At 36.8% G+C, this 27,956-nt stretch overlaps 1 pseudogene; it reads right to left on the reverse strand.

Annotated features, from left to right (window-relative positions):
- Nucleotides 1–19,979: 19,979 nt before the first annotated feature.
- On the reverse strand, nucleotides 19,980–23,456 carry LOC145956322 (uncharacterized; annotated as a pseudogene).
- Between the last annotated feature and the right edge of the window lie 4,500 nt (nucleotides 23,457–27,956).

Below are 27,956 nucleotides of genomic sequence, written 5' to 3' on the forward strand. Positions count from 1 at the left end.
ACTTCAAAGAAAAGAAAGGAAAGAAAACTTATATCACTTGGGAAGAAAATGACATGGATTCTACAAGTGACTCAGAAAATGAAATTGTAAACTAGGGACTCATGGCCAAGGATTATGAAAGCGAAGAAGAGGTAACATCTTCTAACAATGGTATCTCAATTTCATTTGATGAACTTCAAGATGCATTCAATGACTTGCATAAAGAATCTCTTAAAACTTGCAAAATTAGAATCATCATATAAGAAAACAATATCAAACTTAGAAAAAGAAATTTCAAAATTAAATGAAGAATTTGATAATCTTAAATATGAAATTAAGATGATAAATTCTAAATATGATGATCAACATATTAAAAACAAGTTGGAAGCTAATAAAACAAATCATCCATGTGCAACATGCAACAAATTTAAAGAAGAAATTAGTAACTTAAGAAACACTCATGCAAAATTCACTTTTAGAAGAAATGACTTAGATATAATATTAGGAAAATAAATATGTGTATTTGATAAGGTGGGATTAGGGTATAATCTTCAAAAACAACAAAAGAAATACAAAAATTTCTTTATACTTACACAAGTTACTAGTTTTCCATTCACAACATGTTTTTATTGTGGTAAGAAAGGCCATAATATATCAACATGCTATGTTAGAAAGAAAAATAGCAATCTTAAGAATATGGTTTGGTATCCAAAAGGTTCTTTTGTTAAAACTAAGATTAAGGACCCAAAGAAAACTTGGGTACCTAAATCAATCCATTCTTTGTCTTGAAGGATTTCAAAAACCAAACTTGGTACATTGATTGTGGATGTTCCAAGCACATGACAAGAGATGCTTCAAAATTCATTGACCTTACTCCTAAGAATAGTGGACATGTAACCTATGGAGACAACAACAAAGGAAAAATACTTGGCATTGGAAGAATAGGTACAAATTTCTCAACCTCCATAAAAAATGTCTTACTTGTGGATGGTCTTAAACATAGTTTATTAAGTGTTAGTCAATTACGTGATAAAGGTTATTTTGTATCCTTTGATTCACAAAAAATGTCTTATTGAACATAAAAATGAGGAAAATGTTAAGATAATAGGATTTAGAGTTAACAATCACTACTACAAGATGTATTATCTACATTGGTTCTGGAAGGTAATCTACATCAGTTATAAAACTGATGTAGAATAGAGTGACTTAGTAATACAAAGACTTCTACATCGATTTTAAAACTGATGTAGATTTGTGCATGATCTACATCGGTTGTCAGAAAAATTGATGTAGATTTGCATTCAAATCTACATCGGTTGTAAGCAAAACCGATGTAGATTTGACCATAATTCTACATCGGTTATACCAACAACCGATGTAGATGTGTACTCAAATCTACATCGGTTCTACTTGAAACTGATGTAGATTGCATTTTAAAAAAAAAAACTTCAATTATTTTTTTAGATTCTTTCTAGTTTACCTGTATAAACATATTTTATTTATAACACCAAACCAAAACCCACGATAAAATTTTTGAGTTTTGTAATAACTACTTTAAAAGTCATTCATAGTATAATTTCTAAATCTAATTGACTAAGTGTGTGTGTCTCATGCTTCTTTAATTCTATTTAAGGGAACTTTTTTTTAGTGTTACAACAAAAGAAGATTCATTTGTTGTATGAGAAAATATTACATAACTATGATGGGATCTTTGCTGCAGGAATGTGGCATCTAAGAGCCGCTGAAAGATGAGCAATTCCCTTTGTGAGTTGCTATGACACCACTCGTTGACCATATCACTTCATTGTTATCCTATGTCCATCCGAGCTTCCGCCGTGGTTTGTCTATATGGCGATATAGATAGTAGTTTTGAAGGGTCACCCTTGCCTGCACAAAATTCAAGCTAGTTGTGATTCATAACTTTATATTATATGTTACAAGATAATAGAACTTAATCATTTAGTTAGTGTTAAAAAAAAAAATTCAACTCCAAATGCCTTTATTCAGTGTAATTTGCAGACCAAATCTATAGTCTATATAGTGTATCAATGACCAAGTTGATTGGAAATTTTTAATTTTCATTGTATATTTTATCTATCAATAATTCCTCGAGCTCCTGAACTTTCTTTATCATATGTTCAACAAATTTTTCCAATTTTATTTTCTTCATTTCACTTGTTTAAAAACCACTTGCTGAATAAGGAAAAAGCATGATATTAAATTCTTCTCTCCAAACTTAGTGGTTAGGAGAAGAGATTCAGGTAGACATATGAGTACTTAAGTTCATTTTCATTCTTGTCTTCTCTTTGTAACTTGTTTTTATCTATCTATTGTCTATGCATATTGTGATTCATACAAAACAAAGATTACATAAGTAGTTGTGATAGAAAGAAGTAGAAGAAGTGGAAATTGAACTCCTCCTAAGCTCCTTCTAGGCACGGATCAACTTCAATGGAGATAACACCGGATGGATAAACACTTTTGGAGAAGGAGAAATTTCAGATTGAAGGCCAAAGCCTTAGAGGGAAGCATCCAAGCTCAAGCAATCAAGAGATTGCTCACTTCAAAGGGAAGGAACTAGGGATTCCTAAGGTTTTGAAGGCACTCTCTCTTGCTCTCTCTTAGAACTTCGGTGACTCTTGAAGATGGCTGAAAATTCAATTCAGAAATCTTATATCATCAAAAGTGTTTTTACAAGGCAAAGAATACACATTTATAGGTGGGAAGCTAGACTAACTTGGCGGCAATCCAAATAGGCCTAGTTGGCGCCAAGTTTGAATTTCAAATTTGAATTTGAAATTCAAACTTTGGCCACTCTCAAGAATAATCCGGATGCTACCCTCATTTAGATGTCATTTAAGAGTTATTTGAAGTGAATTTGGAGCTCACATGGCCGGAACCACTCCATGCCATCCATGTGACTCAAATTCAATTCAAATTACTTCTAAATGACACATGAATGAAACCTAATTCACCTATTAATGTATACTTCATATAAACCTAATCTAATGACCGAAATACATTGGTCTAATGAATACAATGAATAGAAAAAATTACAAGAAGAAGAATGAGCCTAATATTGGGTATCAAAAGCCCAAAGCCTAAGAAGCCCAAATACAAGCCCAAGAACATAAACCCTAGTCTATGGTCAAAATACAAGACCAAAATCAAAGTAATTTCCTATACTAATAAAATGCAATAAAACATGGTGTTTCATCAAGTAAGGTCCATGTGAGAAGCACCCTAGGCCCACCAAGCCCATTAGGCCCACTAAGCTCTGAAGCAGACAAATCTTCAAATAATATCCTGGCCATAGCTCTAGTGGTTGGGCCTTTGGCCCATGCTCTTCTATCATTCCCTCCCTCTTGAGAAGGATTCGTCCTCTAATCTGAAGACTCTTCCTCATCATCACTAGCACCTACAAAAGGTTTGAGATCACTAACATTAAAAGTAGTGCTGACTCCATAATCAGAGGGTAAATCAAGTCTATAAGCGTTATCATTGATACGCTGTAAGACCTGAAAGGGACCATCTCCTCTAGGACTGAGTTTGGACTTCCTTTGTTGTGGAAAACGTTCTTTTCTTAAGTGAAGCCAAACCCAATCACCTTCCTCGAAGATCATAAGTTTCTTGCCTTTACTTCCTTGTTGGGCATACTTCTCATTTTGAATTTGAATATGAGTTTTAATCCTTTCATGAAGTTTCTTAACAAAATCAGCCCTTGAAGCCCCTTCCTTATGAATGAAATGCTCAACATTAGGAAGAGGTATCAAGTCTAAAGGAGTTAAAGGATTGAACCCATAAACAACTTCAAAAGGAGAAATATTGGTAGTTTTGTCAACTACCCTATTGTAGGCAAATTCAATGTGAGGAAAATACTCATCCCAAGATTTGTGATTGCCCTTTAGGACTGCCCTAAGCATAGTAGACAGAGACCTATTCACTACCTCAGTTTGGCCATCTGTTTGAGGATGACAAGTAGTTGAAAAGAGGAGTTTGGTTCCTAGTCTTGACCATAAGACACGCCAAAAGTGGCTTAGGAACTTAGTATCTCTATCTGAAACTATTGTCCTAGGAAGCCCATGGAGTTTAACCACATCTCTAAAGAAGAGTTTTGCAATGTTGCTTGCATCATCTACTTTGTGGCATGGAATAAAATGAGCCATTTTACTGAAACAGTCCACAACCACAAAGATAGAATCCATTCCCCTTTGGGTTCTAGGTAAACCTAGCACAAAATCCATGCTAATATCTACCCAAGGGGAAGAAGCAATAGGCAAAGGTGTGTATGTACCATGAGGCATTATTTTCGACTTGGCTTGTAAACAAGCCAAACATCTAAGACAATGCCTTTGGACATCCTTTCGCATATGGGGCCAATAAAATTTTTCTTTTAGCAAACTAAGGGTTTTATCAACACCAAAGTGCCCCATAAACCCACCTTCATGACTCTCTTTAATTAATAGTTTCCTAATGGATCCTTGGGGTATACATAACCTTCCTTCTTTGTAAAAATACCCCTCATCCATATAGAAACCATCAAAAGCTTTTTGTTGGCATTTTTTATAATTATCAGCAAACTCAAGATCTTCCTCACACAACTCCCTAATATTATCAAATCCAAGAATTTGAGTAACTAGAGACACAAGCAAAGTATGTCTTCTAGATAAAGCATCAACTACAATATTTGATTTTCATTTCTTGAATTTAATAATATATGGAAATTGTTCAAGGAACTCTAACCATTTGGCATGCCTCTTATTTAACTTACCTTGACCTCTTAAATATTTAAGTGACTCATGGTCACTATGGATGACAAACTCTTTGGACACTAGGTAGTGTTCCCAAGTTTGTAAAGCCCTAACCAAGGCATATAACTCCTTGTCATAGGTGGGGTAATTGAGGGAGGCACCTTTTAGTTTTTCACTAAAATATGCAATGGGGTGTCCTCCTTGCAATAACACAGCCCCTATGCCAACTCCTGATGCATCAGATTCAAGCTCAAAAGTCTTTTCAAAATTTGGTAGAGCTAATATGGGTGCATTAGTGAGTTGATCCTTAAGAAGTTGAAATGTTTGGTCATGCTTTGAAGTCCATTCAAATAAAATATCTTTTTTAACAAGCTCATTCAAGGGTGAAGCAATTGTCGCCACCGGCCCAAACGGGCCTCGGCGGTCGCGAAGACGGTCGAGCTCGCTTTTATTTTGAGTTTTGAAAATGTATTGGATTATTAGAACGACTTGTTCTCAAACTGAGACCTTGTCGATCTTATCCAATTTATTTATTAAATGTCTCACCAATCCATGTTAATCCCAAGCGGGACCCTCCATGGATTAGTGGTTTTCATAAAAAGGAAGGGTTCGTGGAGTCGCCACCAATGTTTTACTCAAAACATTGGAAAAAGGGATAAGGCAATTGATTTTATAAATCAACTTTGGCCATTACAACCAGAGTTGGGTAAGGGAGTCGGTTACGCGTGGGGAAGGTGTTAGCACCCCACAGCGCCCCTTTCGGGTTCCCTATGACAGATTATTTCTAAAATAACAGTGTAAAATTACTAAATTACCCCTATTTATTCTAAGCAATTATAAATTAACTATCTACATGATGACAGTTTAAATATGCACACAGAAAGCAGTAAAAGGAAGGACTTTAAGAAGAAACCTTTGAAGCGTGCTTTTATATATTTCGTAAAACTGGGAAGCTTTTTGGCGTTCCCTCGCTCTACAAGCTCGCTCGCTCCTTCCTAAAAACTTTTAACTATGGAAATCCGGAGGATTTCCCTTCGACTAGGTTCGATCCTCAAGCAAAATGGCTCGGGGCTCAAGAACTTCGTCGGATCAACTCTCCGAGTGATTTCTAGGGCAGAACACTGCTCAAAAACCCCAGAATACTCAAGGAGAGGGTTAAAACTATGTTGAAAAAAAAGTGTAGAATGACGTCCAATTGACGTCATATTTATAGGGATGAGGCGCAATACGGGCTATGGAATCAATACGGCCGTATTGAAATTTTTGAACTTCAATACGGCCGTATTGAGTTCAATACGGCCGTATTGAAATTCAGAAATTTCAATACGCCCGTATTGAGTTCACTGCGGCTGTATTGAAGCTTCAATACGGCCGTATTGACTTCAATACGGCCGTATTGAAGTTTCAGAAACTTCAATACGCCGTATTGAGTTCACTGCTGCCGTATTGAAGCTTCAATACGGCCGTATTAAGTTTAGTACGGCCGTATTGGGCTTCATTCCCTCCACTTCCTTATTTTAAGCTACTCTAAGACCTCTAAACCTACAGATAGCCATCCTATGGTCTTCTAGGAGTCCTTCTGGCTGACTTTCCTTCGATCTTTGAGGGTCTTCGAGTTTTATTTCCGACCCGGACAATTTTAGGGGTCTACAGCTGCCCCCCCTTTACTTAGTCAAACGGCCTTTTGGTGTACCGATTGACAAGTAAAGGAGTTGACCCAATTGTCCGGGTAATATGCCAACCTTCTGACTTGTAGCGTCTTCCGGTGGAAAATTGTTGAGTAGCCTCTCTAGGTTGTTGCATACCTCGGCGCTTCTGACAACCTCGGTAGCTAAGTTTACCCTCTCCAGGGTCAACTTCACTCGACGCCCGAGCTGGAAGTTGAACACCAACGTGCCTCTGACGACGCTGATGGTTGAGTACTGTCTCTCCAGACCTTGAGTACCGTCTCTCCAGACTTTGAGTACTGTCTCTCCAGACCTTGAGTACCGTCTCTCCAGACTTTCTTTGAGTACCGTCTCTCTAGACTTTGTTTGAGTACCGTCTCTCCAGACTTTGTTTGAGTACCGTCTCTCCAGACCTTGTTTGAGTACCGTCTCTCCAGACTTTGTTTGAGTATCGTCTCTCCAGACCTTGAGTATCGTCTCTCCAGACTTTCTTTGAGTACCGTCTCTCCAGACTTTCTTTGAGTACCGTCTCTCCAGACTTTGAGTACTGTCTCTCCAGACTTTGAGTACCATCTCTCCAGACCTTGAGTATCGTCTCTCCAGACTTTCTTTGAGTACCGTCTCTCCAGACTTTCTTTGAGTACCGTCTCTTCAGACTTTGAGTACTGTCTCTCCAGACTTTGTTTGAGTACCGTCTCTCCAGACTTTCTTTGAGTACCGTCTCTCCAGACTTTGAGTACTGTCTCTCCAGACTTTGTTTGAGTACCGTCTCTCCAGACTTCGTTTGAGTACCGTCTCTCCAGACTTCGTTTGAGTACCGTCTCTCCAGACTTCGTTTGAGTACCGTCTCTCCAGACTTCGTTTGAGTACCGTCTCTCCAGACTTTGTTTGAGTACCGTCTCTCCAGACTTTGTTTGAGTACCGTCTCTCCAGACTTTGTTTGAGTACTGTCTCTCCAGACTTTGTTTGAGTACCGTCTCTCCAGACCTTGTTTGAGTACCGTCTCTCCAGACTTCGTTTGAGTATCGTCTCTCCAGACTTTGCCTCTCAAAATGAGGTAGTTGAGTATAGTTTGTCTCCACAGTCCACAATGCTGCTTTGACGGTTTGTTTTTCTGATTTTGTGCCGCTGAGGGCTGGATAACGCAGGGATCCGTCTAGGGGATGTGCAGTCATTCATAGGTTCTTGTGTCCCAACTTGCATTGCTTAGTTGGTACCCATGGGAATTTTTGACTCCTTGGGGTGTAGACACAGATGCTCTCTCTCTGAGTTGAGCGATGCCTTATGTTTGGCTGACGTCCTTTTGACGTGAGTGGAGTATCCCGGTTGTCCTTATTCAGGTGTCTCTCTTTGATTTTCTGATTGTGTTGCCTCTGTGTAGGCTGTTATCCGCTGGGGGATTTTGTCGTTGATTTTGATTAGCCTCTTCTGTTAGGCGTATCGGCTTGACGTTCGATGTTTGGCTAAGAGCCGGATTCCACTTAGGGAATACTTATTGATATTTTTGATTTTCTCTTTTTGTAGGGATGCCTCTGAGTAGGCGACTGGGGAATGGGGGATCTTATGTATCCCAGAGTATTATTTAGGAAGCCTCTGCAGGCTTAGCCTCACTCAACGCTTGAGCTGGAGAGCTATCTTTACTGAGGAAGTTTAAGTCCTTTGACTTGGATATACTGTTTGGATGATCGCACTTCCATTGGGGATTGCGTCGATTTTGCTTTGATAGCTCTCGCTGGGGATTTTTCCGTGAGCTTGAGCTGAGGTTCCCTCTGGGGAGTATTATTTCTGCGAGCCTCTCCAGGCTCAGTTATTCTGCATACTGTGGAGGATGTGGAGTATTATTTTGGTAAGCCCCTCCAGGCTTAGTTATTCTGTACAAACTGTTTGTTGGATTTTCTATATCCTTACCTTTTTTTCATTTTCGGCTTTTTCTGTATTTTGCCTTTTCTTCTGATCTGGCTTTTTCTGTATTTTGCCTTTTTTATGTTTTTGGCTTTTGCTGTACAGAAATTAAAAGTGCTAAAGAAATTAAATTCAGTTATTATGAGAGAGTATTATTTCGGCAAGCCTCTCCAGGCTCAGTTATTTTGTAGGAGTATTATTTCGGCAAGCCTCTCCAGGCTCAATTATTCTGAAGGAGTATTATTTCGACAAGCCTCTCCAGGCTCAATTATTCTGTGGGAGTATTGTTTCGGCAAGCCTCTCCAGGCTCAATTATTCTGTACGAGTATTATTTCGGCAAGCCTCTCCAGGCTCAATTATTCTGAGAGAGTATTATTTCGGCGAGCCTCTCCAGGCTCAGTTATTTTGAGAGAGTATTGTTTCGGCAAGCCTCTCCAGGCTCAGTTATTCTGAGAGTATTCTTTCGGCAAGCCTCTCCAGGCTCAGTTATTCTGAGAGTATTCTTTCGGCAAGCCTCTCCAGGCTCAGTTGTTGATTTTCTGAATCTTTGCATTTTGCTTGCTGATGTCATACACAAGCAATTTTTCTATTTTTTCTATTTTATGTGGTTGCCTCATGATGAGGTCTTTGAATGTGCAATTAATGTGCGCGATGCACAAAATGCAAGTTTAATTATTTTATTTTTGGAAAAAATGAATGGCTCCCCCTATCCTCTTCTTCTTGGAGGAATTTTGTCATTGATGTGAGGGAGGATTTCTGTTATTGCCAATACGGCCGTTATTCATTTCAGTATGCCCGTATTGAATTGAAAATTTGTTCATAACCCTAATTTTGGTACGGGCATACTGAACATGATACGGGCGTATTGTTTTTCTGAAGTATATATATATATATTTTTTTTTTGTTTTTTTCAATAAACAGAGAATAAGTGATCTTCCATTACACCTATCATCTGTATGCATGTATGCAGTATGATGCACCTAATTCTATTTGATTCACTTTTCAAAAGAATTAACCGATGCGTTTCTCTATTTGGATTTTTGCCATTCCTCTAGACGGGCTGTGTGCTGCCGATTTCTGTAACCGAGGAATGGTGCGTATTTGATTTTGGTGTCATCAACCAAATGATTCTTCCCTTTCTTTAGAAGATGTGTCAACCCTCCTATTGACCACTATATCTCCATGTTTCCACTAGATTATTCAAAAATCGTTGGGACAAGAGAGAAAAGAAGGAAATGATATATTTTCAAAAGTTTGTGTTTTAGAGGGGATTATTTTATTTTTTGAAAAATGGATTTTGTAAGAATGGCTGGCCAATGGTAGGCTTAAGTGTTTAGGTTTGTTCGATTAAACACTTATGAGGTTAAGCACATCTTTGTTATTAATAATTGTGCTTTGACAACTTGGATAGCTTTTCTTGAGCCCCTTGTTGAATTCAATTGATGGTACCATCATGGATTTATTTTGTTTTTTTCTTTTTTTGACGGCCCTAACTTTTGCCTAAAACCCCCTTTTGTGATGTCTTAGCGGGCTTTTGTATTCATTTTGTAACCCTAACTTTTGCCTAGGTCACCCTTTTCGTGGGATTCCTAGCGGGTTTTTGTCTTCATTTTGTAACCCTAACTTTTGCCTAGGTCACCCTTTTGTGGGATTCCTAGCGAGTCTTTTGCTCTTATTTTTGAGCAGTCCCCTTTTTGGGTTTCCTGCCGAGCTTATTATCTTTAGGATTTCTTTTATCCATGATGGCACTTATTGATGCCAAGAAAAGGTGCTCCAAGCTGTCATGCACTTCCACATAAAAAAGATGCGGGTTTATTTTTATTAAGACGATTTTAACCTCACTTATGTTCATTCAAACAGGGTTAAATAATGTGGTTTAGAATTTTATTGCAAGCAAGAAAAGAAGCAATAAGAAAGAATGAAGAATGATTTTATTATAATCATAGTGGAAACATGTGCCCTATCGAGGCTCGGGGGTCGGGCTGTCCCCGAGGAGTAATCTCTAATAGTCATCAGGTCTATACATCCCTATCGGAAGGAGAAAAACATTTTGACGACGACGACCGGCCTTGACGCTTGTGAACCGGCCTTCCTAAAGATCTGGCTTAAAGAACGTCGAGAAGGATCTTGATTCCTCTTCGTTCTTTGATCTTTAACAGGGTTGTATCCTAACCCTTGTTTTCCCGGATTGTCCTTGATAATGGGTAGCTCCGGGATTCCTTGGGAGTCCTTGCCTAATCCTTGTCCTGGCAAGTATCCGTTCTTTGTGAGCATATGAGCTACCTTCTTCATTTCTCGGGGAAACGTTTCAACATTGGCAATTTCCAATGCTTGGAAGGCGGTTTCCAAAGCTTCCTCTGCTGCATCCACATAAGGTATGGTGGATGGCTTGCTGATGAGTATGTCATCTTCAGCTTGCACGGTCACCAGCTTGTCACCCATTATGAACTTGACTTTCTGGTGGAGCGTAGAAGGAACAGCTTTCGCATCATGAATCCAAGGTCGGCCGAGGAGACAGCTGTATGCGGGAGTGATGTCCATCACTTGAAATTCAACGTTGAAGATAGTGGGTCCAATTTGGATTGGAAGATTGATTTCTCCCACCACTTCTCTTTTAGATCCATCGAAGGCTCGAACGATCATGTTGCTCGGGCGCATTTGGATTCCCTTGATTGCCACTTGCTCGAGCGCTCTTTTTGGCATTACGTTCAAGGAAGATCCATTATCTACCAAGACTTTAGCGATGTGATACTCCTTGCACTTTATAGAGATGTGCAAGGGCTTGTTGTGGTTTGATCCCTCGGCGGGGATTTCTTCATCGATGAAGGTGAGGTGATCATTAGCCTTGATGTGACTAACAATCCCCTCAAACTCGTCTTGGGAGATAGTGTGCGACACGTATGCCTCGTTCAAGACTTTCAACAGAGCTTACCGATGCGGTTCGGAGCATAGGATCAACGACAACAGCGTAATCTTTGCTGGCGTCCTATGAAGTTGATCCACGATGGAGTACTCGCTCTGTCGGATAAATTTTAACAGCTTGTCAGTCTCCTCCTCGGATTCTTTTTCCTCGGTTTTCTTTTCTTCTTTTTCTTTATTCTTGGGGGCTTTGTTATGAAGATCATCGGGAGTGTAGATCCTACCACTCCTAGTCATGCCCCCAAGTCCAGCGATGTTGGAGATATCGCTGTCGGCAGAAGAGTGGATGTCGTATATCCACGGCACAGCCTTATTTGATTTGTAAGGGAAAGGCCTTGGAACTGTGATCCTTAATGGTGTTGGACCTTCCCCTTTGTTTGTCTTGATTACCAACAACGGAGTTGACGTGTGCTCGCTTGGCGCGGTTGTTGGCTTACACTTGATAACGAACGGCGTGTGATCCATTCTTTGAATATACGCATCGATTATTTCTTTCTTTTTATTAATGTTTATTAATGGATTACTAGGAGAGATGTATGAATGACTCCTAGATCTCTCCATGATCTATATGCATGATATGAGATGATGAGGTTGAATATGCATGCATAGTGTTTATTCAACTAAGCATTATCATGTTTTTAGGATGTTCCTAAGATGATGCATGATATTGCTTGGTTTGGATAAATAACCCTTTTTTCTTTTTTTTGGGTATTTTTTATTTTATATATTTTTTGTATTTTTTGGGTGAAAAGGGAAACTACCTATATGAATGTGATGAAGGTAGATGTTAACACCGTATAATGGAAGATTCTTATTCCTATTTATTCTTATTTTAAAAAGGAATGTTGTATGTTTAAAAGGTGCAATGTATGCTCATACAATGTCACATAAAAATGCACAAACAATTCACTCATCCACGAACAGTCACGAGCGAATCACGAGGTAGGGGTATCGTGCAGAAAAGTGCATATTCAAGGTAGGTTCTAACTGTTCTCACCAGTCCAAGGCCCCCAAGGTGCCCCCATTATAGGGACCCAATTCCTCTCATCGTAGGTCGATGGAAAGCTCCAACGCACCGTCGGACTCAAGTTCATGGTTATCACCTTGAGTGATGTTTTCCGACAACGGTCTACGGGCACCTATAGACCCATTCGACAACCGGCCGTACTAACATCCACTCCCTATGGTTAATCACTCATGCCCCCGGGTATAGAGGGAACTGTTGTGTGCAAAGGTTTGTGTGCAATTTATATTTCAAACAATTGCGAAAATTAAACATACAACAGTTATTTAAAGCCACAAAAATAAATCATGTTATCATACAAGTAAGGGGTAATGAAGTAATTTTAACTATTATTTGTTAAAAACAATCTGTCACTAAATGGGACTGACTCTCGAGGCTTCCCCAGTGGAGTCGCCATCTGTCGCCACCGGCCCAAACGGGCCTCGGCGGTCGCGAAGACGGTCGAGCTCGCTTTTATTTTGAGTTTTGAAAATGTATTGGATTATTAGAACGACTTGTTCTCAAACTGAGACCTTGTCGATCTTATCCAATTTATTTATTAAATGTCTCACCAATCCATGTTAATCCCAAGCGGGACCCTCCATGGATTAGTGGTTTTCATAAAAAGGAAGGGTTCGTGGAGTCGCCACCAATGTTTTACTCAAAACATTGGAAAAAGGGATAAGGCAATTGATTTTATAAATCAACTTTGGCCATTACAACCAGAGTTGGGTAAGGGAGTCGGTTACGCGTGGGGAAGGTGTTAGCACCCCACAGCGCCCCTTTCGGGTTCCCTATGACAGATTATTTCTAAAATAACAGTGTAAAATTACTAAATTACCCCTATTTATTCTAAGCAATTATAAATTAACTATCTACATGATGACAGTTTAAATATGCACACAGAAAGCAGTAAAAGGAAGGACTTTAAGAAGAAACCTTTGAAGCGTGCTTTTATATATTTCGTAAAACTGGGAAGCTTTTTGGCGTTCCCTCGCTCTACAAGCTCGCTCGCTCCTTCCTAAAAACTTTTAACTATGGAAATCCGGAGGATTTCCCTTCGACTAGGTTCGATCCTCAAGCAAAATGGCTCGGGGCTCAAGAACTTCGTCGGATCAACTCTCCGAGTGATTTCTAGGGCAGAACACTGCTCAAAAACCCCAGAATACTCAAGGAGAGGGTTAAAACTATGTTGAAAAAAAAGTGTAGAATGACGTCCAATTGACGTCATATTTATAGGGATGAGGCGCAATACGGGCTATGGAATCAATACGGCCGTATTGAAATTTTTGAACTTCAATACGGCCGTATTGAAATTCAGAAATTTCAATACGCCCGTATTGAGTTCACTGCGGCTGTATTGAAGCTTCAATACGGCCGTATTGATTTCAATACGGCCGTATTGAAGTTTCAGAAACTTCAATACGCCGTATTGAGTTCACTACTGCCGTATTGAAGCTTCAATACGGCCGTATTAAGTTTAGTACGGCCGTATTGGGCTTCATTCCCTCCACTTCCTTATTTTAAGCTACTCTAAGACCTCTAAACCTACAGATAGCCATCCTATGGTCTTCTAGGAGTCCTTCTGGCTGACTTTCCTTCGATCTTTGAGGGTCTTCGAGTTTTATTTCCGACCCGGACAATTTTAGGGGTCTACAGCAATGCTAGAGAAGTTAGGCACAAATCTTCTATAAAAACTTGCTAATCCATGAAAACTCCTAACTTCACTAACATTTTTAGGCTATGGCCACTCTTGAATGGCTTTGATTTTCTCGGGGTCCACACGAACCCCGTCTTTGCTTACAATGAACCCTAGGAAAACCACATGATCCACACAAAAAGTACATTTTTCAAGATTTGCAAATAAGTGGTTTTTCCTAAGGATCATCAAAACTTCTCTAAGATGTCCTAAGTGATCATCTTGAGACCTACTATAGATTAAGATGTCATCAAAATAAACAACAACAAATTTACCTATACATTCTCTCAAGACATGATTCATAAGCCTCATGAATGTACTTGGTGCATTAGTTAAACCAAAAGGCATAACAAGCCACTCATACAATCCAAATTTGGTCTTAAAAGCAGTTTTCCACTCATCACCCGTTTTGATTCTTATTTGGTGATAACCACTCTTAAGATCAATCTTAGAAAATATAGTAGCACCATGTAATTCATCAAGCATATCATCAAGTCTAGGGATTGGGTGCCTGTACTTGATTGTGATATTATTAATGGCCCTACAATCACAACACATTCTCCATTTTTCATCTTTTTTGGGCACTAACAATACAGGCACAACACAGGGACTCAAACTCTTTTGCACCCACCCCTTATCCAACAATTCTTGGACTTGATTCTCTATCTCTTTAGTTTCTTGAGGATTTTTCCTATAGGCTGGTCTATTGGGTAGACTAGCCCCAGGCACAAAATCAATTTGATGTTCTATACCCCTAAAAGGAGGAAGACCCTTTGGACCTTCACTAGGGAATATATCATCAAATTCTTTTAATAATTGAGAAACTTCAAGAGGTAAAGAATTAAGTTCAAGACTTAAATTATGACACTTAAGCACACTTCTACAAAGAAGAAGATATGAAGGCTTTTCAACAATTAGGGTTTGTTTTAAAGTTTCTTGTTGAATTCCTTCTATTGGAAGAGATTTCTCTTCCTTCTTCTTCTTTGAAGTTTTATGCTTTTTTTTTTTTAATTAAGTTTTTTTTTCTTCTTCTCTTTTCTTTTTCATTTGTACTTGATCCTCTATCACTTGTGAAGGAGACAAAGGATGAAGTACAAATTTCTTTTCTTTGTGAGTGAAAGTAATTTCATTGGTTAGGCCATTATGCATGGTTTTCTTGTCAAATTGCCATGGCCTTCCCAACAAAATATGGCAAGCTTCCATTGGAACTATGTCACAAACCACTTGATCTTCATAGTTACCAATAGAAAGGTAAAAGGAAAAGCACATATAGGTAAGCACAAAAAGAAGTAAAACCGAAACCAAACAATGAACAATGCACTCAAATAGAAAAAAAAATTAGGTCAACATGCTATTAAAGGAATTCTTAAACAAATAAGGACTAAACAAACATTCTAAGACAAAACATGGATTCAAAACCAAAATAAGCACAAGCTAATAGGTCCTAAACATGTTGATTATGGAAGAATTTCAAAAAACAATCAATCAATGGATCTATGGAACACAAGATGATTTAAAACAAATAGATCCACAACGAAACTCAAGTAAGACAATAAGAACACAAGAACACAAGTTTCAGACACACAAAAAGATGGAACACTTATCCCCTTGAAGACCTTGCTCTTGATACCAAAAATGATAGAAAGAAGTAGAAGAAGTGGAAATTGAACTCCTTCTAAGCTTCTTCTAGGCACGGATCAACTTCAATGGAGATAACACCGGATGGATAAACACTTTAGGAGAAGGAGAACTTTCGGATTGAAAGCCAAAGCCTTAGAGGGAAGCATCCAAGCTCAAGCAATCAAGAGATTGCTCACTTCAAAGGGAAGGAACTAGGGATTCCTAAGGTTTTGAAGGCACTCTCTCTTGCTCTCTCTTAGAACTTCGGTGACTCTTGAAGATGGCTAAAAATTCAATTCAGAAATCTTATATCATCAAAAGTGTTTTTACAAGGCAAAGAATACACATTTATAGGTGGGAAGCTAGACTAACTTGGCGGCAATCCAAATAGGCCTAGTTGGCGCCAAGTTTGAATTTCAAATTTGAATTTGAAATTCAAACTTTGGCCACTCTCAAGACTAATCCAGATGATACCCTCATTTAGATGTCATTTAAGAGTTATTTGAAGTGAATTTGGAGCTCACATGGCCGGAACCACTCCATGCCATCCATGTGACTCAAATTCAATTCAAATTACTTCTAAATGACACATGAATGAAACCTAATTCACCTATTAATGTATACTTCATATAAACCTAATCTAATGACCGAAATACATTGGTCTAATGAATACAATGAATAGAAAAAATTACAAGAAGAAGAATGAGCCTAATATTGGGTATCAAAAGCCCAAAGCCTAAGAAGCCCAAATACAAGCCCAAGAACATAAACCCTAGTCTATGGTCAAAATACAAGACCAAAATCAAAGTAATTTCCTATACTAATAAAATGCAATAAAACATGGTGTTTAATCAAGTAAGGTCCATGTGAGAAGCACCCTAGGCCCATCAAGCCCATTGGGCCCACTAAGCTCTGAAGCAGACAAATCTTCAAATAATCTCCTGGCCATAGCTCTAGTGGTTGGGCCTTTGGCCCATGCTCTTCCATCAAGTTGTTGTAGGCATCATCTGAAATTATAAGAATGAGAAAGGGAAATCAATACAAGGTATATGGCTTGAAACTAAATATAAAGTTCACAAATAGGATGAAGTAAAAACCTCTTCGTCTGACATCAATTTCACATGTAAAAATCTGACGGGAAATGAATGGAAACCTAAACATGTACCTTCTGTTGAATTGTTTATATAATTGCCTATCCATATTGTGCCTTATATATTTACATTCACTTTAAATTATAACCAAAAATAGAAATTGGACAATTCAAAAAATTAAATGAAAAAATGAAACTCAAGATTTGTTAGGAGAATGAAAAACTGAAATGATTTAAATTAAATAGACACATAATCCTGTGAGCAAAACAAGTGGGAAAAAATGCATAATGATCACGTGATTTAGCAACTATTAACCAGGAAAAATCTACATTAGGAAATCTAAAAACAAAACTAGCTAAATATAAAGATCATAACCTGAGTGTATATACTTCAAGCCTCGAAGAAGCTGATAGAGAAAAAACTGGTAATGCTCTGGAGTTAAATCATCATTTGCTTAATCACAATCAAATTAGAAATAGATCCTCTTGACCAAAACATGATAACCAAGCTTTAACCACTTAGTTTATTTTATTTGCGGATAAGAAAATAAACTAAAAAATAAAGGCAGAAAATTGTTTTGGAGATATATTATAAACAATCCTAATTAAACTAAAAATCATGCTCTATTTCTAAATTTTTCTAAAAAGAAGGTTTCCCATTGACTCCGAATGTCTTCCAATTTGGTTTCCGGCAATGGTACAACATCATCAAAAGGCTGTAACATACAGTATAATATATTAGTTACATAAAAATCATGTAAATAAATTAATAAATGATAGTAAAAGTAAAAGACTTACATTACCTCAATCCAATCATTTGTTACTTCCCCTTCAATTATGTCTAACATCCAATTCATCACATAATATCCACATTCATAACCTCCTTGTTGTTGATTACTCTAAAATGAAAATCAGATTGAGTTGTATAAGTAATTTTTAATTTAAGCTAATAAAAAAACATTTTAGGCATATTGAGGTTACAAATCAATTACCATGGGATAAATCCAATCTAGGTTCTTTGGTTGTGCTGTAGATCTACCCCCCATGATATTATAGCCAATCATAACACTAAGAAAATAAATGAATGTAAGTTACATGGTTAAAATTTATAACATAAAGCATAAAAGAAATACCTGTTACAAACTAAATTTTACCTTTTAATTAAATTTTTTATTTGAACATTTGGCTTACTATGCAAAGAACAAAACCAAACAACAACATTCTTTGCCGGACAGAGAACCAATAACTGCCAATGATTTCTACATTTAGGCACAGTTAGTTATACAATAGATACATAAATACACAAATTAAATGGAGTTCACAAAGATTCACTTACTGATCAACATAAGGAACAAAGTAAATTTGCTTTGGTGAATTTCGTAACCTTTCAATGATATAATTTTAAGACTCTGATTTTTTATTCCCGGATTTTTGAATTGATTGGGGCTCAAGAAATCCATACAAGTCACCATGATTGAGTTCTTCAATTTTACAATTCAAATATGTAAAATACATACAAAATAAAAAATTAATAGTGAAGGAAATCATAATTAAATATATACCGTGGTTGAAATAGGTCTGACAAGATGTCTCGGCCATGCAATGAAAGTTTGTAAGACTTGCCCAACCAGCTGAACCTCTGAAGTAGGTATGGGAACTCGAGCATTAGAATCTCGAACTTCCTCAATGACCACCTTGACCAAATCATTTGTCAAAGGCACGTTGTATATAGTTGAAATCCCCTTACAAACTCTACCAATGGCCACTACAAGCGAAGGAATCCCCTCAATGCAGAACTCACACTTATTGAAGATATCAGCATGAACCTCATCTCCAAAGGGATTACCAGCAACAGTAGCACTTGAAGGAGTTGGACAACTGCCTTTAGTGCTAACACGGGCCACGATAGCATGATCTACCTCAACTAGAGGAACATCCTGTAACTATGCAGTACTCATATTCAGGTACTTTTCCATTAAAGTCTGTGTGACCCGTACATATATTTTTTGTGTTAGGGCTTCAAGATCCTATGGGCTCAATTTAGATAAGGATGACCCTGTGATAATGGTCCAAAGTAATTACCAATAGTAACACCAACCCCAGCTGTACGAACACGACCAGGATGCTCTGGTCGTCCAAGGGAAGTATTTAATATATCCTGACGGCCTTCAGGAATAAATAAACCTTGTGATTCTTGCTCCTCCAACGCATTCTACAATAAACAAATTTTGTTTATAATATATCCGTAAATAAAAAAAATCTATAATAAATCTTCAAATACATAAAGAGATTAATTTTATAAGAAAATACTTACAATTTTTTGTGCAATTTGATTAGAAGACTCTCACTAGCACCAGATTGTATTACTACCTCCTTAAGGCGGAGGTGGAGGATCAATCACCACAACCTATAGCTCATAAACCCCACGAGACAATAGGTGGGGTGCATTATTGAGTTTCTGGATATCCTGCATTTTTTTTCTTACAAGCTACAATAATTTAATAAAATGATAATTAAAAGTGAAATAAAAATACAAATTTAATATACATTTTACAAAAAAAAATAAACACAATTTACCTTCCAAGAAGGGTCATTCCGAATTTCTTTGAATTTCTCCCATTCTTCAGGGTCAATATTATACTCATCACAGGGCTTTTACCCTTGTGTTTCCCATGTACCCATTCCCTGGTAAGATAAGACTTGTGTTGCCTAAATTTTGTAGCAACAGCTGAAAGCATTTTACTCTTTAATACTGTAGTATCACTAATGTCATAGAATTCCTACAAAATAATTTTAGATTAAACAATTAATAACAATAACATTAAAAAGAATCATAATTTTGTCAAATTATGTAAAGATAATGGAAATACTAATATATCCTGCCAAATCATGTTTTTAGTAGTCTGTGGAACTTCTTTTTAAGAAAGAACTAAAATACTAATCTTGTCTCGAGCAAGGGTTCCTAGATAACTTGCAAATTGGACTTTGTTTGGCCATGAAACTATCCCAGTAGTGGGATTCACGTCAAGTGATATTTTCGCTCCATTTATGCGCTTACGGGCTAAGCTTTTCATTCGTGTCGGTTTCCTCTTTTTCTTAGATATAGTCTGTGAAGTAGGGGGTGTAGGAGCAGTGGAGCCTTGAGGAGCAAGGGAGCCTTGAGGAGCAGGGGAGCCTTGAGGAGAAAAGGAGTCTTGTGGATCAAATTGAGTATCCATGTAGTTGTTTTGACAAAAATAAAAACCAAGGTCAATTGCAAAATAAGTAATAAAACTTATTAAAAGCATGAAAAAAATGATAAATAGAATATTAAAGTATACATCAAGATATACATAACTTAATGTGGTAGTTAGATAATAATGTTTTCCCATATGCCTTCATCATGGTCATTACGAGTGGCATGAACGTCATCGTGTTCAATTTCTTCGTTGTTAGTAGGCATACGTGTTGAGAAAGAAAGACTTTCCCCAAACTCAACTGTTGAATCGTCAAGATTGTGTACACTTCTACCTTGTAAAACCACAGACCACCTTTGACATAAAATACTTGTGTTGCTTGGTTTTCCATGATGAAAGGTTCATCCTTATGACCCACCTTGCTAAGGTCTACCATTGTAAATCCTATTTCATCGGTTCGCACACCAATGTTAATATCAACCCACTTGCACTTAAAAATAAGAACTTTAAATTTACCATAATTGATCTCCCAAATGTCTTCAATGACTCCATAGTAACTTGTGGATGCCACAACAGGATTTTTATCATTTCTACTACAAAAATGAATAGATTGAGCCCGAAGAGTAACCCCACTATTTTGCATGGTACTGTTATCATCTTGTGACTTTGTGTAAAATGAAAAATTATTGATATCATATCCAATATAAGTAAAGAAATTATATTTAGGCTCATTTGCAAGACATTTTAATGTGTCAGAAGAATTGTCATCACTAAAGACTTTTTCTTTAAACCATTTTAAGAATGTCTTGTTATGCTCATTGACCAATGATTTTTCATTCATTCTAGGGTTATTTTTTTTCAAAAAGGCTTGGTGCTCAGATATGTAAGGGAGAACATCCTTAGTGTTGTTCAATATATACAAATGTGCTTGAAGTAATTCCTTTCGAAGAATAAATTTAACTTTTAGGCCTTTTGTACCCTTGCCTTCAATTCTATCCTCATAACGAGACTTAGGAATCCCTACTGGTTTTGCTTTAGACATGTAATCTAAACAAAATTCAATAGCTTCTTATACAATGTACCTTTCAACAATAGATGCTTTTGGATGGTATGGATTCTTGCTATACCCTTTTAAAATCTTCATGTAACGCTCAACTGGGTACATCCATCGTAAATAAATAGGGCCACACAATCTGATCTCCCTAACTAGATGAACAATCAAGTCAATCATGATGTCAAAAAAACTCGGAGGAAAATACATCTCCAATTGACATAGGATAATAATATACTCATTTTCCAACTCATCCAACTTGTTAGGCTCAATGACTTTAGCACATATAACATTGAAAAAGAAGCACAAACGAGTTAACACACTTCTAACATTATTAGGAAAAATGCCATGTATAGCCACAGGTAAAAGTTGTTGCATCAAAACGTGACAATCGTGAGATTTTAAGCCAACCAGTTTAAGATCATTCCATGATACAAGGCTCTTAACATTTGAAAAGTATCCCTGTGGAACTTTCACACCTCGTAGGCATTGACAAAAACTTATTTTCTCTTTTCTTGACAAAGTATGACATGCTAGAGGCAAATATGTATGCTTACCTTCTAACTTTGGATGTAACTGTTCACGTATACCTACCTCTAACAAATCTTGACGAGCATTGAGTCCATCCTTTGTCTTTCCTTTAATGTTTAAAAGTGTGCCTATTACACTATCACATACATTTTTCTCCACATGCATAACATCTATGCAATCTCTAACATCTAGATGGCGCCAATATGGAAGATAAAAAAATATGGACCCTTCTTCCACAACTTCTTCTCAATTGATTTCTTTCGGGTCTTTCCAAATATAATATTTATGTCCTTCACCTGATCATAAACTTGCTCACCAGTTAAGGATGTGGGTGCAATTTCATGTTCTTGACATCCATTAAAAGCTTTTTTCAATCTTTGATATGGGTGATTAGGTTTGAGAAATTTTCGATGCCTGGTGTAGACAGTTTTCTTTCCATTCTTCAATTGTAGGTAGCTTGTTTGTTTTTCACAGATAGGGCATGCGTGATGTCATTTAACACTATATCCACTCAAGTTCCCATATGCTAGAAAATCATTAATAGTACAAAATATCATTGCTTGTAGCTTGAAACTCTGTTGACGATACCCATCAAACACATCAACCCTTTCTTCCCACAAAATTCTCAAGTCCTCGATCAAAGGACTTAGGTAAACATCAATGTCATTTCTTGATTGTTTTGGGCTTGCAATCATCATACACAATATTACATATTTTCTCTTCATGCACAACCAAGAAGGCAAATTGTAAATTGAAAAGAGAATGGTCCATGAACTATGGTTGGTGCTTAAGTTTCCAAAAGGATTCATTCAATCTGAAGCAAGGCCGACCCTAAGGTTTCTTGCCTCACTACCAAAATGTGGAAACAAACCATCAATTTTTTTCCATTGTGGGGAATCAGCTGGATGGCGAAGCATGCCATCACATTTTCTATTGTCTTCATGTCATGTAAGGTTCATTGCATCAGTTGCATTAGCAAACAATCGCTTGAACCTTGGAATAATTGGAAGATACCATAACACCTTCGCTGGAGGCCCTTTGTCAACTACATCTTCATCACTACTACGACCATCATCCTTCACTTTGTACCGTGGCAACCCACAACGAGGAAATTTGTGCAATGATTCAAACTCTTTTCTATACAATATGCAATCATTAAGGCATGCATGTATTTCCTTATACTGTAGACCCATTTGACACAAAACCTTTTTCGCCTCATAATGACGATCTGGCAACGTGTTGTCTTTTGGAAGCATTAACTTCAACAACTCAAGCAACTCTGTTAAACTTTTATCACTCCACCCATATTTTTCCTTCAAGTTCATTAATCTCAACACTGCTGATAATTGTGTGAAGGTTGTACAATCAGGAAACAAAGGTGTCTCTCAGTCACTTTTTAAAGTATCATACACATGTGATTGTGCTTGCTGGAAAAACTCTTGTCCCACATCATGAATCATGTCTTCTATTTGATCTTCCATTTCTACATCACCTTGCTCAGTTTGGGCCATAGTTTGAGTTTCTTTATCTTCACCATGCCATATCCATGTTGTATAGCTCGTTAAAAACCCATCACAAATAAGATGGTCCCGTATTTCATCAATTACACGTCGTCTCCCATTTAAACAATTAACGCAAGGACAATAAAATTTTCCATTAAAATCTACTCGATTTTGTTAAGCAAATTCCAAAAACTGTTCAACCCCATTTTGATACTCATCAGTGATTCTTCTTGCATTTATCCAACTACGATCCATTTTTCTTCTTCTGTGAGACAAATTTATTTATACAATTGAGTATTTATGGTCTCTCTATATAGTACAAGAGCAAACCATACACTAATTCAATGTTATTTGAACCTATTATTTCATTTATCTAAGTAGGTAGAAGATCCAAATATAAGTCATCTTATTTCATCAACTACATAAATAAAATTCATCTTATTTCTTCAACTAGATAAATAAACAACATAAATATAATTGAGTTTATGGTACCTTACTAAGAAGATATCACAAACTAGATGTGTTGACTAATGGATGTCAAGAAGAGAAGTATCACCCTCTGCACACTTCCTGCCAAATCAAAATCAAGTTTAAGATTTATGTTAGTTAGGGATTCCATTCTTTGGCTACAGCCACTATGACTTGTGAATAGGCAAAATAACACCATGTTGTAATTCACATAGGCCAGTTGTATCAATCGTTATAGTGCATTAATTACTGGTACAGATGATAAAAGAACAGAGAATAGAGATCAATGCCCTTTAGATCTTACTGTTGGTATTTGTTAAGTTCTAAAACTGCAACAGAGTCCAGTAAATTACTCATCAATTTATGCATAACCTAAATGGTTTAAATAATCTGAAGCTGGTCAAAGATAAATTGTGCAGTGAATATGAAGGAACTATCACCAATTAATGAATTAAAAAATGGGTAACCACTGGAAGCCCCTTTTAAGTTTGAACATACTAAACTTGTACAACATATACAATGGAGGCAGGACCATTGACAAAGATACTTCTAGTAGAAGAAATTTCCGAAGTAGAACTATTTTGGGTTTGAATAGTACATAAAATGTTTTTACTCTGTTGTTTAACAAGGTAGTTAGAGAAGAGTGTAATTTTTTATAAAGTTTTTTATTTCCAATCAATTGTTAGCAATATATATAGGGAATAAATGCCATTTTACAAAGGACTAATAGTTAATTCATAAAGGTGAGTTTAATGATAGACTTCTTTGGAATCAGCAACTTCCATATTTTTTGAGGGATAAAGTAGTCTTCTTAGGCCCCTCGTGGTGCTTGGCTACTGTTTATGAGAGGTATCTTTATTAGACTGTAAAACTGATAAGGACAATTACATTGGACCACAAGGTCCGTGAATAGGGCAGAGGAAGACAGCAACACAGAAAGGACAGATCAGGCTTGTGAGGTGTGAATAGAGGCTAGTTGAGAAATGTTATAACAAGGGCCACAAACCGATGTGCTGAATTTTGGCTGGAAAATGGCATCCTACGCTGGATAAAGCATGACCAGCTGAAAAAGTGACAGAAAACATGTAGGTTGAATATTGAGGGATGTGGGAAACTAGGTTTCATATAAGCTAAGTAGTTTCCTATTCTAATCCTCAAATGGTTCAAGAGAAGATATGTCAACTTGTCAAGTCATAAAATCAACTCTAAAAATAGCTAACCGATAAAAGTAAAAAAGGAGGGGCTAGAATCCAATTGTCACATAGCACTACCCTCAGCAATTTGGCAACAAATTTAACTGCTATCCACACACCACTATGAGTTCACTGTAGCAGCCAGCAAGCACAACATTCTTGCACAGCATGATAGGGGTGATATGCCACAATTGGCTACTCTTGTCAATACACAGTACGCCATTTGTTGTTTTAAAATTAAACTAATTAAGTTCAATGGATTAGAGGATTGGAAACTGTATCAAACTCGGATGTTTACAGGTCCAGGTAAAGATGCTCACTATATAGGACATTGAATACCACAAGTAGTTGATATACAATAAATAGAGAAACAAGATAAAATGTGAAAATGGAATTTTGCTCATTCCTTGAGGGTTAATACATGGATGATGAGTGAATTTCCCTCGCACTAGTAGTCTGTGGTGAAGCACTACAAGTTTAAGAGAAGACAGGCAGGATATTTTATAAGAAATACATAGTAATTCATACATGAAAAGATGAACCTTAAATATGCTTCTTCATTTTGTATTCTACCATGGAAACAACTTCAAATAATTAGAACAAAAAGTTATGAATGGTTTGACTTTAGGTTTATGTTTTACTAGATAGAATTTTAGTATTAATCATTATTAGCCTGCATACCAGACATATCCTATTTGTTTATTTTATATCACAAACCCCTGAAATCAACTAAAAGTACAAAATAATATAAAGGAGAGATTATTATTGATGAAAGAAAAGACAATGAGCCAGAGCTGTTACAAATGTAAAACCCAGAGCCTGTGCAAGGTCAGGGATTGTATGCTTAATTTTTTTATTTATCTAGGTCATTGCTAATTTCAGGTTGCTACACGTACACTGACACTCTTGCAGGTTTAACAAATCAGGCATTTCTCATATTTAAAATTTAACGTGTTTAATGGTAAGTTTCCTCAGAACTATTACTAAAGTGAAGTCTTTGCTAAAGCTAGATCGTTACTTTACATACAGATTCCAACGTCTATATCACCTGTTTAGATAGAAAACATGTTCAAATAGTAAGATATAAAATAGGTTTAAACAAAGAGATACTTTAGTGTTCAAGAATCTAGATAAGAATAAAAAAATAATAAAAGTCAATAATATTTTTCAGTTTTGATTTTGATTCTTTCCCTAATATCAAGGAATTTATTTAATTTACAAATTCTAGTTTCAAATGTTATGTTAGTTGTTCCATTAATTGATCATGATGCAGCACAGAGAACTACCGTTACAAAAATGCCAAATGAAAGAGACTACACTATGTGAAAAAGAGATGAACATATTTATTTTAAAATACAAAATGCAATTTTAGAAACGTGACAGAAATGGATGAACAACAAAGTAGAAGAATTATAATTTTGTGTTGTAAATATATTGTAGTAATTTTAATTTAAGAAATTACATCAAGGTATACGTCTATGAAACATGCTTATTGGAAAAAGAAAAAGGCAAGCAAAAAAATAAAAAGACTTGAGCTTCAAGTTTGTTTGGAATGGTCTCAAAAGCAAGCAAATCTAGACCAGCTTCAACGAGAACTTGCAATCTGCGATGATGAAAATCCTTCAACTTCTTTAAATTAACATCTGGTCCATAGCAACCACTACAAGAAGAAATCAATATGAATGAATTTCGCAAACATACCGAAAACATACAGTAGTTTCTCTGCAGGATAGATAAGAACCAAACTATTAAATTTTAAAGAGTGTCGAAGCACCTATATTCTGAGCCATCAACAAGGTAAGCTCCATAGCTTCCAATAGAGGCTGCAACCAAAGCTCTTCTATATCTATCCCCAAGATTTCTTTTGACTAAATTCCAGAAACTATCATGGGCTTTAACTGCCAATTTGACACTCCTTTCTAGTAGTGATTCCCCTTCTTCAATGGATAGCCCCTTGGATGAAAATCCAGGTAGTGTAGCCTATAATAATTATAGAATCTTAGGATATATTATATAAGAAAACAATAAATTTGCAAACTTTCATGTCAACAAAATGTATCAACACCCAAAGGTGCTAATCTTTTCTACTCCAACACTAAGATTTCACCCTTGGTAAATAGAACTAAAATAACAAGCAGTGAATGTTGAAAATTACACGCAAATGTTTCATGTTATGTTAATTGAAACATTTCAAAAAATTTAAATACTTCACTTCACTTAAATTGAGTTCTTGAGTGCTCTTCTGATGGAGCTACTTGGAAAGGATTGATATTCTTCCAAGTTTTCCATGCAAGGACCGAAGAACTCTTGAGGAAACCTTCACAATAAGCTTGAATCTCCACGAAGAAACCTTCAATGGAATAGAAGCAATGAGGTGGTTCAGTTATTCCTAGCTTGTTGTAGAAGCTTGAGGAACCAAGGTAAAGATTGAAGAACCTTTGGTGAGAAAAATTCTCTTCGGTTTTGAGAGACTCTTGAGAGAGAAATCTGAAGTTTTATTTCTCAAAATGTTCAAAAGTGAATACAAGAGAAGAGATTACAAATATATAGGGAGAGGTAGCTTAGGAAGCAAGCTAACCTTAACCATGGTTAACTAGGAACCATGGTGAGGTTAGGCTTGACCGTCCATGGTTTGTAAAGCTTGTAGGAGAAGCTAACCTTGACCATGGTTCACTTAAGAACCATGGTAAGGTCGGCTAAACCTCCAAGGTTTAGAAACCTGGATGACAAGCTACTAAACTTGAAGAAGGTGACTTGAAATCCGGCTAAAGAAATACAAGGACGCTACGCGGCCAAGAACTCAATTTGCTCTCTTGATTTAATTCAAAAGTATTTGATTTGGTTTAGTTAGGCTCATCATATGATGATGAGACCTAGCTAAATCAAATCTATGAAAAATTAGGAGCAAAATGAGTCCAATATGTAAAATTTTGTCTAGGCCCAGTCCTGGCCCAATTACTAGTTACACCCTCAAGCATTGTTAAATGCCACCCCTTTTTCCCTACTGAAAAAATATAAAATGAATGTATCAATTAGGGGGGTTAAATGGAGTTAAACTCTCCAAGTAGCCTACCCTAAAATCAATATACAAACACTAGAAAAAGCAAGTAAAGTGCCTCACAAATACAAAGGCAAAAATAACCTATACAAGAGAACTATGTACAAACTATACAATATTCACAAGTAGAACTAGGCCTTCTCTTTATGATAGAGTAGTCCAAGTGAAGAATACCTTGGGCTTGAAAAACCCACTAGTCTTCAAGAGTTCCAACTCTTATTGTATTCTTCTAGCCATAGCTCTAGTGACTAGGCCCTTGGCCCATGGTCTATCATCCCCTCCCTCTTGAGAAAGATTTGTCCTCAAATCTGTAGGTTCATCTTCCTCATCATAACCTGCAAAGGGAA

This window comes from Cajanus cajan, chromosome 3 (assembly GCF_000230855.2).
Source record: "Cajanus cajan strain Asha chromosome 3, NIPB_CcT2T_4, whole genome shotgun sequence".
Lineage (NCBI taxonomy): Eukaryota > Viridiplantae > Streptophyta > Magnoliopsida > Fabales > Fabaceae > Cajanus > Cajanus cajan.